The 19,056-nt window shown below is 47.8% G+C and overlaps 1 long non-coding RNA gene and 3 other non-coding genes across 4 annotated transcripts in view; all 4 read left to right on the forward strand.

Annotated features, from left to right (window-relative positions):
- Positions 1-675: 675 nt before the first annotated feature.
- The window catches only part of LOC101747836, a 39,840-nt gene continuing 21,459 nt past the window's right edge, over positions 676-19,056 (forward strand). Inside the window, exons 1-2 of the long non-coding RNA XR_005841116.2 lie at positions 676-809; positions 1,140-1,298. This is a non-coding gene — a long non-coding RNA (uncharacterized LOC101747836). The remainder of the gene's footprint in view (positions 810-1,139; positions 1,299-19,056) is intronic.
- Positions 4,992-5,062, forward strand: MIR1-1 (microRNA 1-1). Its single transcript, NR_031471.1, has one exon. It is a non-coding gene; the product is annotated as a microRNA 1-1 (primary transcript).
- Positions 6,309-6,386, forward strand: MIR1773 (microRNA 1773). The gene has a single exon (NR_035274.1). It is a non-coding gene; the product is annotated as a microRNA 1773 (primary transcript).
- Positions 16,228-16,323, forward strand: MIR133A2 (microRNA 133a-2). The gene has a single exon (NR_031472.1). It is a non-coding gene; the product is annotated as a microRNA 133a-2 (primary transcript).

Genomic DNA, 19,056 nt, shown 5'->3' on the forward strand with positions numbered 1-19,056 from the left:
CCTCTGGCCTGTGGTAGAGCTCTCCAGCCCTCCCTGCTAAGGGTAGAAGGTCAACGCCTCGCCGGGCCCTGGCTCCTTTGGAGACACTGGAAGGGAGATGTGGCTGGACAGTGGGGTGAAGGACAACACAGTGAAGGACTCGGTCTCAGTGTGCAGTGTTTCTCTCTTGAAGGTAAAAATTAGGATCCCTTGACCTTCACCCCCACCTTCTCTTCCAGCTGCCTTTCGACAGTGGAGGAAAAAATACAACAGAAAGAAGTCCAAAGAGAGGAAAAAGATAAATACAGGAGGGAGACAAAGGTCTTCCAGCACCGACAAGGTCTCTGCTCTGTGTCTCCCTGCACTGGTGCTTACCAAACATAGCCAGGGCCCCCGTGAGCCCTCAGCCCAGCAGAGTAGTAAGATGAGCTCCCTCTTCATTTGGCCTCGCTAAAAATAGCAGAGGGTAAAAAAAGGCAGAGTCAGGACCCTGCAGGACCAGTAGTCAATGGGCTGAGAGGAGCGACTGAACTCCAAATACTGCTCAGCAGCCTCCAGCTGACAGGCTATTTTTTGCCATGGTTGACTAAATATGGTCAGGGAGGAAAGAGCACGAGCAGGGGCCGCTCGCCCGGTGGTGCGTGTTTCGGATGCTTCGCTGGGTATATAAGCACTGGAAAGGTGGACCCGCTTCCTGACCAGCGCTTGCCCCCCTCGTTCTCCCCCCTGGGTGCGTGTGTGCGTACCCCTCCCGGCGGCTGACCCCAACCCAGGGCTGACCCTTGGGAAGGAGGGGATCTAGAGAGGGGACAGCCCCATTTCGCACCCAGGTGTGCTGCAATCCGGGCGGGTTGGGTCCCTTCTCCTTAACCCCCGCCTCGCCAGCCGCCGCCGGCGCTCCCCGGAGCCCCGCTCCCCCCGCTCAGCCTCCGCTGCTCAGCCTCCGCTGTACCGCGCTGCCTGCCGCCTTCCTCCCCCCACCGCCCAGCCGCGATGCAGCAGCAGGGATGGAGTTGTAGTGGTGCTGGGCGGAGGGGGTGAGGTAAGGGTGGGGGGGAGGTTTGCCTGATGATTTTTTTTTTTAATTTTTTTTTTTTTTTCCTCCAAGTGAGGACTAATACCATCACTGGGCCTGCTCTCTTTTTCCCTTCCTGCATTAGAGATTGGCTATAAGGAGAAGGCTGACGGCTGCAGCATGAAGCGCATTATTACCTTGTGATTCCATGACCCTCCTCTATGCATCCCTAACTCTCGAAAGCTGATTCAGCTTTCAGCTAGTGCTCTGGTGAGTCCTCTGCTGCAACAGAAGCTCCTAACTGGTATGTCTCTTTTTTTCCTTCCCCTCTTCTGCTCCCTTTCTTCCCTCTAACTGCACTAGCTCAGCTCGTTTTTAAACACTTTTCTGACCGATGCAGGACTGAGTGCCCATCCAACTTACCCGGGGACTTAAATGTCTGCTTTTGCATCCGGCAAATGTGTGTGTGCTGCGTGTGTGTGTGTCTGTGTGGGGATGTGCCGGCTGCCTCTAATCCATGGATGAGTTGGGAGACCTTCCCCCCACCTTTATTCTTTTTTGTTGTTGTTGTTCTGCTGTGGCATACTCTGCATTTAAAGGGGGGGAAAAAAAAAAGGAACAAACTGCAGAGCAAGCAGTGCACTATAATAATCTGAACTGAAATGTTAGAACTTTGACATGCAGCCGTTCTGCAAGGTTAAACTGGCCTTTAAATGCCTAATTCAGAGCCAGGCTGGCTAATGACACCTAGGGGGATTGGGGCTTCATTTATTTATTTGCACCAAACTAGTGGCTCTGAGCTAATACCAAACAGAGCAAAAGGGTGAAATGTGGTTAAACTTAGCCTAACTTGCAGTGATCTCAGTGCTGCGGTGATTAACTGTTCCAATGCCGAGAACTGAGCGTTAATTGCGGACGCATGGCTTGTGGGCAATCAGAAAGGAGATGCAAGGAGAAGTTAGGTTTTCCCTGCAAGGGGTTTGAATTCAGGTTACACTTCATCCATCAATCGGCTGTTATTGCTTTTGCAGCTGAGAGTTAGCTGTGGTCATTATATTTTATATGATAGTGGTGATACCTGATCACATAAATGTATATGCATTGGTATTGTGTGAGGGGTACTGTGTTATATACACGCATGCACACAAACTGGGATATCTTTTATAGCATGCATATGTATATTTTACACGGCTTTATACAGAGATATTAAATGCTATTATAAACAGGTGTAGCACATGATCCCAATTCAATGCACCTTCAGTCTGTGCTTGGAGTATGGCTATTTGCATATGTCTGTGCTGGAGAGAGTGTGCACTCAGCAGTCGTGTGTAATTGTGGAGGCAGAGCCCTGTGATCTGGCTGGCAGTTTAATTGCTGGTTCCCTGGTGCGGGTGGCCATGCTGCCGCCCCAAAGGACTGAGCCTGGTCCATTCCCTGCAGCTCGGCCCTGCTGGCTTTCCTTGGCTGTGCCCAGCCCCAAACCAGGCTGCCTCCAAGTCCCTGAAGTTTTGCACTGCACAGCCACAGCCTGACTTTGCCACCGGGACTGGAGGAGCTCCTCCAGAATGGGATAGAGGGAGCAGGTGTACAGCATCATGCTTCCATCCTTCCCACTCCCTCCATCCCTCCATCTCCATCCTTCCCTTTTATTTGCTCCTTGCACTCTGCACTATCCACATTCCCATGCATTTTTCCCCCCACAACAACCACAATTTTATTGTGCAGCTTTTTCTGCTCTGGGTGAGCCGAGGTGTGTGGAGGATGCTGGGCGATGCTCGCCCACCACCCATTACTCCTGGTGCTCACTGTAGGATGTGGACCACAAAGTGCCTCTGGCGTCACCATTAAATCACCACCACGCCGCATGTCTGCTCCTCCACCAGCAGGGCCAACCCTACAACTCACGGGCAGATTGAAATCTAGATCCACCGCCTTTCTGGGAGCAACCAACAGATGAACCTCCCTGCTGCGGTTGTTCCACTGTCTTCAATATTTGTAAGGATTTTATGTGCCGTCTTTTAGTTCCCTGTAGTTGGCTGGCATCCCCTTCTCCTGCTCATCTGCAGAAGTTTGGGACAGTTCAGGACAGTCCATGGCAGGTGGATTTCAGGAAAGCAAATCGGGAGTGAGGTGAAATGTGCAATGGTCCAAGACGTCAAGTAGCTGTTCTGTTCCGTTGCTTGGCCTGTTGGTGTTTGTCTGAGGGGAATTCAACATGGCCAAGCGACTTGGCCATGTGAAACCCACCTGAACTCAGTTCTTTGTGGGCTTTTGAGGAATTCTTTTTAGAATCGGAGCACCCAGGCTTTCCCTCACGCTCCTCTCCCTTCACTTTAATTTCACTGCAGTCATGCATTATCATGGTGCCACAGCTCCATCTCTCTTCCCATTACTCCAAACCAGTGGTGGAAATTTGCCTCAAAATGAGACAAATGACGACATTTAGTGGGGCCAGAAGCCCTGTGGCAGTGAGGAAGGGCACAGTGCCGAACCAGCACTGGGCTCACACCCACTCTGCTGCGTGGTGCGTGGCACTGAGGGGTTGGGGCGAGCCCATGGGTTTGCACCCCGGCTCTGCGGGGCTTTGCAGCCTGATGGTGTGGAAGTCAATCAGCACAGGGAAGTATTTACTCCCACTCTCCCAGTGATATATTTCACAAAGCAGCGGAAAAAAAACAAACAAAAAACCAACAAAACAAAAAAAAAAACCACCCAACACATCGATACAATTAAGTATTCCAAAGTGCTTACTTTGCCACTTGCTAAGTTTACTTAAACCCTCTTTAAAGGCTTCATTAGAAACCGGTGAGAAATGGCCAAATTCATTAGCGTCGAGGCAGGCGTTGTGCATTTCGCCTGCAAATTGCAATCGAGCGGCGGCGGGGCGAGGGGCGCAGGTGAGCGCACACCCGCTGTGCTGAGCGAGCGGCAGCGCCCGCCGTGACCTCCGGAATGCCGCCCTGCATTCAGCCCAGCCACATTGTTCCGGAGCTTTAAAGCTCAGCGTGGCTGCTGGCGGAGGGCAGAGGCAACGGGAACTGATGGCTGCGTGTGGGGATGAGCCCCACGGGGACAACTCCGAAAGACTTTTTTGGCCTAAGCCACCAGCACGGGGCTGGGGCTGCTTTTTAGTTTGCATCTCTGCTGGTGTCTACCCCAGGTGTGGGGCTCCGCTGGATGACTTGTGAAAAGCGAATTGTTTTTTATATACGTTTTTTGAATACCCCGAAATCCCCCGCCCTTCTCCCAAGGTATATTGGGGATTGTTTGCTGCAAGGTAGTGTCACACTCACGGTGACCAGCAGAGGAAAAATCACTGGATTCTTTAGGTAAGATGCTTTCTTCTTCCTATGCCTTAATCTCTACTTAGTGCTGGAAGCGATGGCGTGTCTGTAGCTGGTGAGTTCTCTTGCTCTGCCAGATGGAGCACTTCTTGCTGGTGTTGCTTTGTAAATCAGTGCCGGATGCTGGATTTTGGCTTTCTGAAAGCAAATTGGCTTCTTGTTTCTAAATTGCAGGATGGAGGCGATCGGGATTTGATATCTACTTAACCTCCACCCACATGGCTTTGTCTAAATCTATATACACACACATATATATATGCATATATATATATATATACACAGAAAGCAAATTCCTTCAACTAAAGCCTTTTTAATTGCTGAAAGTTTGCAATTTCAGTGAAAGCATCCTCTTTGTAGGGGGGCTGGGAGTGGGGCTTTTCCTCTGTGCCATTCCATGACAAAGTGCTGCAGGCACTCCAGGCATTGCCCACTGCCTCTTCCCAGCCCTAAACCCCAGCAACCTGCAGGGGCAGAGCCGGAATGACCAGCAAGGGGAGTGAGTGTGTGTGTGTGTGTGTGTGTGTGCATGCATGTGTGTGTTTTGCACATGGGCTGCCTCAAACTGTGCTGTAACTCACTCCTGGGAAGTAAATGGCACGCCAGCCCTATTTCCTCCCGTGTACATATAAATGCGCATATTGAACCTACCTGCTTGAGAGACATACTTCTTTATATGCCCATATGAACCTGGCAATCTATGGAATGTAAAGAAGTATGTATTTCAGGTGGGAACTCTTCTCGGAGGAGCAATGTATGACCCCGTGTGAAGGGGGGGGGGGGGAGGAAGACAGACAGATTTTTGTCTTTTTTTTTTGAGATGCCTGACATGGCAGACTGGCTGGGGAGTCAATTGGTGATCTTGTTCCAGTGCGTGTATTGTTCTGTCACTTTGCCTGTGTCAGCAGGTGGAAATGCTCATCAGGACATTAAATATTCAATATGCTGACTGCGGCATGGGCTTTGAAAGGCGATGCCAGAGGAAAGCTGGCTGTCCACTCCTGGTTTTCAGCGGGGATACAGACCAGTCCCTCCGGATTGCTGCTTCCCCCTCGGCCCTTTTTCCCAAAAATAAGGCTGGGTAAAAGAGCTGGTCCTTAATCCTAGGGAAAAGGAAAGGAGTTGGAGGCGGGGAGAAGAAGGGAAGGAGTTGTGACTTGGAGGTGCAGTATTTTGGCTTCACGTAAATACGCAGACAGCTTTTGGGATGTTTCCTGTGTTAAAACTTTTTGTGCTTAATGCTGGAGAGGAAGCAATGTTCACTGTGCGTGTGTTGGCCCTTGGACATGGCCAGTGGGTGCCCAGCTCCCAGCCAGAGGCAGTGAGCGCTCCCAGTGTGTGTTATTAGAGGGTTATTAGAGGGAAATAAGGAAAATAGCACCTTGAATTTGAGAAGCTTTCCTGGTGTTCTGGTTTTCCTTTTTAACCTTTCTCATCGTAAAACACCTGGTTATTCTCCCAGCATCCCACGGCAGTGAGATGCAATGATACAAATGGGTGTAACGTTCTGTGCGAACAATCAGAACTTTCTGTCTGGGTAGGGGCGGGTGAAGCTTTCAGCCCCCATTTTCCTCAAGCTTATGAGATGCACATATCTGGGCTGTTAGGCACTGCATTTCTCCATCCCACCTACTCCCAAACTTATCCCCATCACCCCGCCGTGCAGCCGAGGGCACAGCAGTGTTCTGCTCTGGAGCAAGTTCCCTCTGGTTTCAGCACATCTCTGTGCTTGGCAAAAGTGCTCTGAAGGCCTTTGCTGAGCCTCAGTTTGTTGTGATTCATGGCAAGCACTGCTGCCACTTGTTACACGTACACCAAATGGGGTTTAACGGAAAGCAGGCACTTGTGAATAGCAGGTTAAGTAAGGAGGGCTGGGCTCTTAAGGAGATTTCCAATGTACAGAATTCTGTAAGTTTTATAAATCTTTCTTTTTTTAGAAAGATGATACAAGTGGTGGACACACATGGAGTGCTCAACCTCTGCTTGGGGGAGGAGGGACCTCTGCTTTGCCAGGTGCTTTGAGGAGAGGCATTGTCCCCTGGACAGGGATGGGTCCCAGCCACTGAGGGTGTCCTGCCCCAGTTTGGGGCCACAATTAAATACAAAGGTGCTGGGAAATGAATAGAGACGGAGCAGCAGAGTTCCCATGGCCAAACAGGGCTGCAATTTCTCTCACTTGTACATCACTGCTGGGAGCTTGACTTGCTGTGTGAAAAATGGGGATGATTCTCACCATTCTGGCCACAATAGCAATTTCCCTCCTCTCCCAGGTGACCTTTTACCCTACCTCTTCTCGATTCCCTTTTCCTCACTGCTTTCCTCTCCTTCCTTCTTTCCTTGTCTTCTACTTGTGTGCTTCTCATTTTCTCCTTATTTCTAGCTTGCTTTCTTGCTTTCAACTCCGCTCTTATATTTTTCTCTTCTTTATTTTCTTTTTTTTTTTCTCTTTTCTTTCATTCTCTCATTGTCTTGCTCTTTCTTTTTCTTGTTTTCTTCTCTTTCTCTGCATTCTCAGCGCGGGTGTTACTGAGCCTTCCACATCACTGTGCATATCTCTAGCGAAGGTGCTCATGGTCTGATTTACAACAGATACCTGCATCCCTAATGCAATTTTTATCTCCTTCCCCCTCTCTGAATTAATATGCTTGTTAATCACACGGAATTGCTAACTTTAGGAAGTCACTAAGTGTTCAGATTTATTTTTATGTAAATATTTTCAAAACCATAACTCAGCTCTGTCTCACGGTGTGGGAGCCACGTGGTGGAGGTGTGTGGGTGCAGAACACATCCTGAGACCCTACCCCATCTCTGGTGCAGTGTGGCAATGCCAAAAAATAAATAGAAATGCTGTAAAGACCCCAAAACCACGTCAGCCCTTTAGTCATTAGCATCGTCCACCAGTTTGCGCCATTCTTACTCTTAGCTCCAGCTCCTTCTCGCTTTTCTTCTTGTTTGGATTAAAACTGTGACTGTTCCTCCACACTAGGTCCTCCCTATTTCTTAGCTTGAAGAAAGCCTCTTCTCCTTCGCTCTCCATAGAGCAGAGCTGCAGGTTCTGTGCTGAAGCGAGGCGCGATGCTCGGCTGTGCCCATCCGTCCCGCAAAGCGCGCACTGAGCGGTCCCACCAGCAGAAACGGGAGCTCTGAGGACTGTAAAAGCCATAAATCCAGTGGACCAAATTAGTTACGTTTTCCTATTCTATGCCTCACAAAACCCATCCGTTCTTGAGATGAATTTTCTGCACATAAGAGGAACTACGGGCAGGTATAGAATGGGAATTTTGCACACGCGCATGGGAGCACGGGGATGAATTCGTGCTGTGTGTTTTCCCCTGAATTATTTTTTTCCCTTTCATGTGTTTATGTTGATGAGCTATTATTACTTTTGTTGCTATTACTTAATACTGGAAGACAGGTGGTCCAATAAATCCCAGCACTCTTCTTTTGTAAAAAAAAAAAAAAAAAGGGGGGGGGGGGCATATTTGCAATTCAAGTTTAATAGTGCATTCATCAAGAGCAATAAAGCATTCATTTTATTGCACGAGTATTTCAAGGGATGTGCTGGCCCTGGTGAAAGCATTAGTAAAGGGGTGCATCAGCAATCTCATTTAAAACTGTCGACCCAATGTGAAAAATGTTGCGTTGAAGAATAAACTGCTATTAAGCATGATTAGATTGACCTGCAGGACAGATATTTTAGCTGCTGCAGCACAAGTCGATCAAAGTGAGCATCGCTTAGATTGCAAATTTTTTTTTTTTTAATGCCCTAAATTAAAAATGAAAGAGCCTCAGAATATTTAGGACCAGAGAGTGACTTTGGGGGTGAGATTTGTGTGTTTGATTTGAGGAGGTTTGGAAAGGTGGAGAACGGGGGGAAAACATATTAATTGCTGCCCCTTTAGCATACATTGAAAGTATGTTACTCGGATCAACCAATCAAAAAAGAAATTGTGCTGACTCAGCATTCGGGCTAGTCTGCACGTCCGATTGCAGAAGAGATCAGCACTGCACTGCAGTATCTTTCCCTGCCTTTGACACCAGCCTAGCTGGGCAGGGCTTCCCTTGTGCTTCCCAGGACTGGGTTAGGCCAAGAACAAGAGCGGGCTCTGAAGAATCGAGGAGAGAGACAAGGTTGCAGGAGCCTTGAGCTGCTCCGAGGCTTTTTAGTCTGTAAGCAAGAGCTTCCATGCTAGGTTTGCCCTGCCAGATGCGAGCGGCATGTATTGCTTGGGAATATATCTATTTTTAAAGAGTTTCACCACATCTTGCACTTCACGGTGGCTGTGGGCGAGGGGGTGGTGTGTTCCTTGCAAGAGAAATATCCTCGCTCCGGAGCTCGCATCCCTCCCCTGAAAGCCGGGCGCTGATTTCAGCGATTCCCTCCCAGTGAAGGCGCTCAGTTTAGCGCTTTCTGCTGAAGTTGCTCTTGACCTGAAGCCATCATGCAGCAAGATGCTTCCCTGTTGGGATGCAGGGTCATGGCGAGTGCAGCTCATTGCACCGCCTGCTTGCTGGGCTGCAGGCAGCTATGCTGCTCCCCTGCCTTGCATTCCCCCAGAGGGAGGGGGCTGCTCATGTAGAGATGCTGAAGCCATTGCAGGGATAGGACTGGAGAAGGTCTTGGTGCAATTACCCAAGAACAAGCTCATTCTGAGTGTGTAATGGCCAAAATGCAAAGTCTTGTGCAGCCTCCTCAACAGGCAGAGCTCCAAGCCGCCTGCCTCCTCTGACACCCTGTAATTCTCCAAAGGAGATTCTGCTCACACTGTGTAAGCAGTGTCAGCATTCACCCTTGCTTTGAGCTTGCATTTCTTGCATAGAGGTCTGTATGAAGGAACAGAGGCCAATAGCCATGTGCACGGGTGGAAGGTTGTCAGAGGACAGACACACTTGGAATAAGAGGCAAGTTTATAGTGAAGCTTTTAGCAGTTGGAGCAGTTTTGGTGGTGCTCAGGATGCTTTGATGGAAACAGGGTGCCTGACATCTTAAAACAGATGCAGCTTTTCCTTTTTTCCCTCTTTTTTTTTTCTTTCTTCTCTTCTCGAAGCACAGCACTCTGCCTGTGCCATGTCCAGATATGGCCTGCGCTGGGATGGGAGCTGCTAGCTAAAAAAGCCACAGGCAGCCCAGCGGGACCAGCAGCAGCTGGTATAAATAGTGCTCATTCTCAGCTGCCCCTCTGCCGGGCCGGATTAGGTGGCATCTGGGCAGCCAGGGGCTCGTGACCACCGGCTGCAGAAGTCCCCAAGCAGCTGTGAGGGCAGGAGCCGTCCCTGCAAAGCCCTTACATAGGCACGTCGACCCTGGCATTTGGGGGGTCGGGTAAAGCTACCGGAGCAGGAATCCGGTGACCTAAGAATGATCAGGAATAAATTTCATCGCGGCATCCAGGCAGAGCTTCCAATCTGGGACATGGCCCAAGGTTGGAGGCAGGATCTGGCCTTCTGCTTTTTACCCCATTGCATGCATGTGGAATCTGCAGGGATGGTGAAGCATTGCTCAGAGTGGCCAAGATGCGGTTGCGTCCCCCTCTAGGACACAATGAGTTAATTTACTGTCAGTGAGATTATTGGAATCTGATTTAATACTTGTGTTTACTTCAGGTCAACAAATTAAAAAAAAAAACAAACCAACACCACAACAAAGCTTAATAATTTAAGGCACCAGCTTGATGGAGGCTAATAGAAAATAATGCATCTCGTGCAGAGATTTCCATCCCAAGCTTGCAGAGCATGCAGTGTGTGCCCCTCCTGCCATGCCTGCAGTCAATGCCATGGGAAGGGGCGGTGTGGTGCCTGGAGGCAGCTCATGATGTATGGAAGTAAAAAAATTGAGCAGTGAATGGGATTGGTTTGACTGAGTGGAGATAAACGCGCAGGCAGTAGCTGAAATGTGATGTGCGTAGTGGGGGATGTGGGATAAAACTCTGTTGGCATCACAGGTCAGAGTAGAGAGGGTCTGCTGGCGGGCAGGTGATGCATGGGTGGGCACAGGTGATACTCAGCGTATGAGTAAAGGTTGTTGCAGAGTGTGTTGGGGATGGTCCCAAAGTGACCACAGTCTGGGTAGGAGATGCCTGGAGCCTTCAGGTGCACTGGGAGATGCGGCACTACTCGCAGGGTGAGATGGCAGTTCCTTAGTGGGGAATGGCTTCACCGCTAAATCAGTGCCGGAGCTTTGTCCCTTCCCTTCCTTGCCGTGTCAGGGCTCTGAGCCACACCAGGTTGTGTTCTTTAATTTAAGCTTTGTCCTAAAGCCTTGTCTCAGAGATAATAAGACGCACACACATACGCACCCACTAAAATCCATTGTGCCATTTTTGCAAAGAACAGCAGAAGCTGCCCGTGTACCTTCCCCTCTCTGTCCTCCACACTCATTTGGCCTATTTGAAGTGGAATTTATTCCTGGGAAGGTCCCCATCAATTTGCCTTGCTCTTTTGTTGACAAGTTTATTAAAAACCTGGGCAACTCCATATTAAACTTTTATCAGTGTCGAGGAAGAATACGTCCTTAGAGCGGCCACAAAAGTTATGGATTGGATCTGAACATTTCTTGTTCCACTGTCCAGCTGAGTCAGCTTAACAAATAAAAGCTGCCACCTCCATTTTTTTCCCTTCCTCAAGAGACAGTTCCCTTTCCCGTGTAAGTAACAGCAGCAATAACACAAGGAGGTTTCAGGGCCGGGCAAACAGGAGCTTTTCTTTGCACCCACCAGTCCTTACTGCTGATTAGAATAATAATATTAACAGAAAACAGGAATAAAATAAGAGCCCTGCCGGTAGTTATAGCTTCTTACCTCTGAGCTAATTGTTTGTGTAAAGTAATCTCTACTTTATAGACAAATATATGAAAAAAATACCCCCCAAAGTTAATATGGGTTGTACTGAGAGCAACGTGAGTAGTTTCACATTTCCATACCCTGCAAGGGCACGGAGGGTTGGCAGCGCGGCCGGCGGCAATACTCGGTTGGGGATGTGCGGAACCGTCGCTCTTATTCCTTTAGTTGTAAGATTAAACCAAGAGGAGGCCAACGTGTTGCAGGGGAGATGTTAAAAATAAAGCGCTGGCATCGCATAACCTAGTTCCTGTTTTGCCTTGCAATGGAGTTTTTATGAGTTGAAAGAAACCGGCGAAACAATCGGTGAGACGGATTTTGAGCTGCCAGAACGGAGACAGGCAGGGGAGAAGTGAACCGAGTGGTGGCTCTTAACCTCTGCCAGATAAATAAATAAATATCTGTCCCCAAACAACATATTTCTTGGCCTGTCACCGCGTCCAAGGATTTTTTAGTTCTTAAACAGGTTTGCTGGCATAATTTGTCAAGTACAACAGGGAGGTTTCCGTGTGACAGAGGATCATTTTTCACCGCGCACGGTGGGGCACCGAAACAGTCCTGCAGGCTCAGAGCAGCTCCATAATTAGATAACAGTTAACATACGTGTATTAGAGGGATCATCCTTCATGCTATGGGGCACAGCAGAGCCTGCCACTGCCGATACCGTGCTGTGCCGAAAGCAGGCAGGGAGCGGGCCGGACAAATGCATCTTACTCCAGGAGTTTATCTGCATCACCATTTGCTCCAATTATAACTAATTGGACACATATTGCATTTTCATAGCATCTAATTTTCTATTGATTTTAACGGGACTGATGGTGTTTTGTACTGTTAAGTGGTATCTCGTACCCGTTGTTGTTTAAAAATGCTGAGTACACTCCCCTGTATGGAATTATGCAGTCAGCAGATGTTTTAAAACCTCTTTAATTGTTCGGTCCATAAAATGCACAAAGTGTATTAGGGAACAGCTTTGTTCTCTTTGAGTGTGTGAGTTTAAAAATCCAAACTCCAAACTATTTCTGCTGCCAGTTCCAGGAGCTGCAGCTCTCGGCGGGCAGCCCTGTCCCAGGGGTGGGCTCCCTGCTGCAATGGATGCTCCGCAGTTCTTAGGCTGTGTATGAAGCAGGACCTTCAGCTCCAGGGTGAAATTTGGATTAAGACGAAGATGTTCATATTGAGAGTCAAGATTTTGATAAGGTCACTTGTGGTCTCCTGTATAACTAAGGAATAAGCTGGTAATTGGTAGGATTTGGGGTTATATTCTCTGTTATAGATCTTGCTCTCTGTCTCGACAGTACGTCCAAATAAAACCGGACTATCAAATTAGCCACTGCATTTCAGCAAATACTCAGTGAAGCAGGATGAAAGCAATAGTCCTCTGTTCAGCATCATTTAAAGAAGAAAAGATTTAAATGAGATATGTAGTGGAGGAGCAGAGAGGCAGCCGGGAAAAAGCTTTCCTAGCATTGATCATTACAAGCATGGTGGAGATTTGAACGCTTCGGATATTGGCATATGAGGAAGAAGGTTTTTATGCTGAGGGCGGTGAAGCACTGGCACAGGTTGCCCAGAGAGGTGCCCCATCCCTGGAGACACCCAAGGTCAGGCTGGAGGGGCTCTGAGCACTGATGGAGCTGTGGGTTTCCCTGCTCATTGCGGGGGGTTGGACCAGATGGGCTTTAAAGGTCTCTTCCAAATCAAGCCATTCTGTGACCCTGTGATTAAAGGTAGATAGGGCAGGCAATAGGATATGGGAATTGTTCTGCCTGGGGTGCCTGTGGGCTGCCATCAACCCGCTGCCTTCTCCAGCCATTAGCAAGAATTGCATCATGTTGGTGGGAGACAGGTGGGATCATGGAGGTGTATAAACTAAATAGACACTTTATTAAGTTCAGGTAATAGTTTTGAAAGACTGAGTGGCTACTGCACTGTCAGCAGCTCCTTTAGTGCCCATAGGAACTGAGTGCTTTTTAATTAAGTCAAATAAAATCCAAGCGGAAGACTTCCCAGCCTTGGCTGAAGCATATTTTTTGGGTTGAATACCTATAATTTTAGAAATGTTAATAAAACACAGTCCACTTTTTCCCCTGTAATAATATAAATTAAATTAATATTTTATGTCTGTAAGAAAAAGGATAAAAGCACCGAGGTTGTATTTTCTGGCTTACAAATGGCACATTGTGCAGAATACAGCAACTGTGGCATTGATTTAAACATCCTCGCAAAGACACCATGCAATAAAGTTGAATCATCTGCAGTACAAGTATGGCTGTTTGGGGGAAAAATAGCCAAATGAGAGAGCAGACGTTTTCCTGTATTATCAAAAGCCACTTCATTTTGGGGAAAATTCCTCAGATTTAGTGACATTTGGATGGAAATCAAATAACACATTAACTTGAGGAAAGGGAAAAAAACCTTCCAAAGCTAATTACAGAGGGAATGTGCACTTCATTAAGATAAAGCTGTAAGAAATCAATGTTCTGTATTGTTGTTTTTTCCTTTTGATTGGATTTTAGCATGATAAATTGTTAATGCATTTGATCTAAAAATGATTTGTTTATTCAGATGAAGAGCAACAGTACTTTGTCTCATTTGGCCTTTTAGCTTATAATGATAATGATTTCAAGAGATGTTCATTTCTCAAAAGGGTATTGGACTGGAATAAGCAGGAGATTTCTGGACTCAGAAGGATGGGCCCTACACAAGGGTTCCTTGTAGGCTAATTCTATTGCATGTTGAATCTTCTGCTTCATTAGGAATATCGACAAATGTTGATAAATTCTTTGGCTATTCTGTGCTGTCTATATAAAACATCTTCATTAGAATGTTGAGGCTAAAGCACAAAGGTCTTCATTGCCCCAGGTTCTCTTATGTTGCCCACTTTTGGCCCCACTTGCCATGGCAGTGCTTTGATAACACAGGGATCTGGCTGCTCTCAGAAGTGTAATCATGAACTGCAAAGCTGACACTTAGACCAAAAGCAAAACCGAGGCATTACACAGTGACTGGCAGAGAGGGGAATGAGATGCACAGCTTTATTTTGCTATTTTGCCTTGGATTTGCTTCAGAGATGTGTTCCTATATCTCCCCAGTGCCATTCCACTATGTGGCCATTCCTGGCTGGGGCGGTGTCGGTCCCATGGGCAGGGTCCTAGGGACAGAGCGACCAGAAAGGACCTTCCCAGTGAGACCCAATTCCAAGCACTGCTGGGAGGAAACAACTGGATGAGGATGACCTTCAGACAGCAAACCTAAATTTGGTGGCGCTGGGTCGCCCGGTCCTTGAACCTGGGAGGGCAATAGGAAGGGTAAGTGACACCAAAGCCTGGTCTGACTGGGTTTCAGCACAGCTCACACCTTTGAACACATCCAGCAAAGCCTCTGCAGTTCCTCTTGCTGCACTGCTGGCCGGGCCCAGGTGTGTGGGGGCTGTGAGCCCCATGTGCTGCAGCCCTGCAGCAGAGGTGTGGGGATGCTTTTCCTCAGTTCTGGGAAAGCCTCGCCGCCAGAGCCATCGTTAGTCGTGATTAATGGCATCCAGAAGAGAAAACCTAATTTTCTAAAAAGGAAAACCTCACTCATAACTCACTGCAGAGAATTCAAACAAAACGTTACGGAATGTCGGCGCGTGCTGGCATTGATTTCGGATGTGCTGCGGGGCACTCCCTGAAGCAAAGCGAGGGGAACAGAGCAGCACTCATCTCCAGCAGAAGATGCTTGTTTTAACGCCCTTCCTGCCAAAACCAATGGGATGGGGACAGGACAAGGGCACCTGGAGCACGCCATGCTGATGTTCGGGCAGTTCATTGCTCTGCCTCCCAAAATCCATATGCCCGTCAGGGTTTAGCTTGCAGTCTCGGTGCAGCATCGGTCACTGCTGGCACTTCCACCTCCTCCCGTTCTCTGGTAAATAATTACTTCCCTCCCTCCTATAACTCACCAAAGGATGAGTTTAATACTTCTAGGTCCTCACTGTCTAAGTTTCCATTTAGCTCCTTGGCTTGATTGTCTCTTGAAAAGGTACCTAGAGATAACTCGATTAAATTAATTGTAGAGCTCTTTTAAAAAAGATGTTCTCTCTCTCTTTCGCTCTCTCTCCGCATTTATTTATAGGCAGCTTACAGTACTGGGGCTGGGCAGTTAAGTGATCTGCACTACTTACTGTTACAATGCAAAGCCTGGATTTCTTGGGGACCAGCAATACCGGCCCACATGCAATATCTCTGCATGCAGTGCCTTTCAGCACAGGTGCTTTTTTCTCGGTGTCATGTCGTGGTGTGTGCGGTGGGCTGTGAGGGAGAGGGGGGAAAAAGTCACCTTTGCCTCGCGATGCATGTAAATTCTTTAAATAGGTTACGCACGTGGCGATGTGCAATATCTGCGCGTGGCGCTGGGTTACGAAGGAGAGGTCTGGCTTTATTGGCTCCTGCTGCTGTGATTTAAAAATCTGATTTACTGAGTTATTGGGAGCAGTGGGTGCTCACAGCGTGGGGCTCTCCGGGAGCTGCAGGCTGAGCCCTTGCAGAGGATGGGGCTGGGAGGCTGCAGGGCTGCTCCGCTTTCTCTTCCACTCAACGCCCTCCCGATGGTGGTAAATACAGTCCTTGCTTGTCTTCAACAGATCTGAAAGCCATGGAAAGCACTGATTTTAAAGGTAGATGAGAAAACTTGAGTTACCAGAATGCAGGGCACGGGTGGGGATAGCAGACAAAAGATCTGAAAGAAAGAAGGCTGGAGGTGGCAATTAAATGACCTGGATTAGGACACTACTCAGTCACACTGTGGTAGCAATGCAGCTTCAAAACAGAGCCAAACACCGGGTTTAAAAGGCTACAGGCAGGCACTGAGTGCTGCAGACTGTTCCACTGCTTTTAAAACTGCCTCTTTAATTCAGACTCGCTCTTCAGCCAAAGCTGCTAAGAAGCTTAAATAAATCCTGAATGCCTGAAAGCGAAGCCATGTGAACCCGTGCAACGTCAGGCAGCAAGTTCAGAAGAGGTCCTGGCGACTGTGAAGGAAAAGGCCCTGAGGAGTTCCCCTCTTTGCTTTGCAGAGCGTGAGGCCAAATGCTTTGCTAAAGCTGGTAAAATGGAACCAAATCAACTGTTCAATGGATTTGGTCCCCTTCAACCAGCTGTAGCTGTGCATTGATCTCTCAGACGCACCTCGGAGGCTGACCCGGACAGCAGAAGAAATGGGCACGTGAGAGGGGCCAAGGAGGGATGCTGATGGCTGGCGTCTGCAGATCTGTCACCCGGGCTCTAAACTGGTGGGCTGAGCCCGAGCCATTATGTGGCTGCCAGTCAATTCTGTGTAACGGAGACCACTCAAGATTGATAATCTCTATCGTCCTCCTGTATTGATCCCAGCTGTGATTCAGGTCTGTGTATTTCAAGTGCAAATGCTGTACGTTTTACGTGTGATTGCTCAGACACCTCCCCCCCAGGAGCCTCGTGCCTGTGTTTCATCCGCTGCAATGAAGAATAAACGTTTTGATCTGAAGTTCCCTCCTTGTGTTTTGTTCCATGCGCTGAGCTGCTCACGAAATGGGAATTCTGGGGCTGGCAAGGCAGGGAATGGGGTGGAAGCACCTGCTGCTTCCCAGCTGCCCCAAACTGGCCAGCAATATTGGGTGATTTGAGAGATAATAGCTTTGTTCCAAAAAAAGTCTCCATTTGAATGTGTTGGGCTTATGTTTCTAAAGACCTGTGAAGTGTCTGCTGGTCTAATCCTCATAAGCACAAATATTATGCTAATGGACTTAAAGAAAATCACTGGTTTTCCCCATGTCATAATGATTGTTGGGAAAGGACGTTGGGCATCATCTCTTCCTAAGTACTGTAAATCTATAGGACTATCACAAGCTATTACTGCTGGTATAATGAGCCATTTGGATGCATAAGTCTGATATGAGATTGCTCACATCTTTACTTTTTAAAGATACCTGGCCCAGGATAACCCCTGGCATTAGAGGAGGCAGACATTTCTCTCTTTTCTTATGTAGGAAACTGGGTCGCCTGACTCCAGGTCCCCAGTCCCTCAGGTACCGGTTAAATGTTCTTAATAGTATCAGGAGTATTCACATGCTTTAAGAGATGGAGCTATTTGCTAGATTTGAGGTTTAACGTGCGTCTAATTTTTATGTCACTGAGTGTTTTAAAGACAAAGACATGAGGAGCAGTGGAGCTGCAGGAGCATCCCTCCTCAGCTAAAAGGAAACCCATGCTTTCCTCTGTAGCTCATTTTTCTCACCTTAAGTGTCAAAGCGTCTATGCTGAAGTCCTACTGAAATCCAAATAGTGGTTTGGTTGTTGTTGTTTGTTTTTTTTCCATGTATTCCGTTAGATCAGGCAAATACCTGGTACTTTTTCCTGAGAACAAGTTGGGGTTGAGGAGCATGTGCAGAGCTGAGGGCTCAGGTCTCCAGCTCTCCCCTTTGGGAAGCAGTAATCGCTTCTCACACTGAAAAGAATGCTTGGGTGTCAAAAGTTCCCTCAGAGTGAACAGCATACACTGAGAATACCTTCCATGCTGAAATCCCCTCTTGCTGCAGCCTGGGCAGTGATGACAGATAAGTTTCTAGGGAGCTTCTGGGAAGATAAGTTGTTTGTTCTGTTATTTTCTTCTTTTCCTGTGGTTCATCAATCTCTTAGTGTAAATATGTCGGGGAGGAGAAGCAGTTGTATCAGCACTGATCAGGTATATTTGCTGCATTCGTTCTGAAAAATGCATAAGTGGGAAGCTGTGCATGAACTGTTGGAGGAGGATGTTCTCCTTCACACCACCCTGGAAATATATAAAAGAAATAATAATTATTATTTTTTTTTTTCCAAAAATGCAACGTCTCTACAAACACCCACCAGTGCATCCAGAAGGGCTTTATCCTTGTCTAATAGGAGATGCCCAAGCCCTTACAACATGAAGTTGCAAATATTTTAGCCTGTAAACAGAGGAAAGTGAGTAGCTCCAATGAATCCCTGCAGCATCATGGGGCAAATTGACATCCATGCGCAGGAAGGATGCTTGTAGCTTTACAGCCACAGCACGTGGCAAAATAGCCAATGGTCACCACCTCTGCAGCTGCAAGCTGCAGGCACGCATTTTTGCACACTCCTTTCCCTGCCAATTGTTTGCTTTGTAATCAACAGTGCTGGTTTCTGGGCATTATCCAATCCCACCCCCTAATTTTGCATCAAGTGAAAGCATCAGTGAAGACAGGAATGAGCGTGCATGCAGAATCGCTGTGCAAATGCCACCCTAAAGCTCTTGCTGCCAAACCCAAGATTCATAAGCAAGGAAGGATGGGGATGAAAGCACTGGGGAAAGGAATCTCCAGCACAAACAGGCAGTTTGGGCTGTGGGTGATACTGGGACAGGTTGAGTAGAACCGGGTGCTTCCAGCAGGCTGTGGCTTGGCTTTCCAAAATAGCATGCTCCCCACTCCTGCAGTCTGGGTTATTCTCCCTCACTCCCCAAGGCTGCATTCGGTGTAAACAGCACCTTTATTAAAATTCTTCCTTCGGAATGTTAATTAAATTACTAAAAAATGACAAATGGGGAAGCTGAAGACATCACAACTGGAACAAAACCACGGAATGTAACTGAAAAGGTTTTCTCCTGGTGAAGCATGGGTGGACAAGGGCTCACCTGCTGCAGCAGCTCAGGGTGATTTCTTTTAATGGGGCTCCCAGGCTTTGGCTGTTGGCATCTACACAGATCCCAGGCACATGTTCCTCTGCAGGAAATACTGAAAGCATTTGTTGTCCCAGAAATCCTCCCAGAAGAGTTCTGGATATATATGGGAACAGCGGTATGCATCCATACAACATGTTATATGGGAGTACATGGCATTTTATCATCTGATGCAGTTGTTGTGCAATGATGT

The sequence above is a fragment of the Gallus gallus genome, chromosome 20 (genome assembly GCF_016699485.2).
Source record: "Gallus gallus isolate bGalGal1 chromosome 20, bGalGal1.mat.broiler.GRCg7b, whole genome shotgun sequence".
NCBI lineage: Eukaryota > Metazoa > Chordata > Aves > Galliformes > Phasianidae > Gallus > Gallus gallus.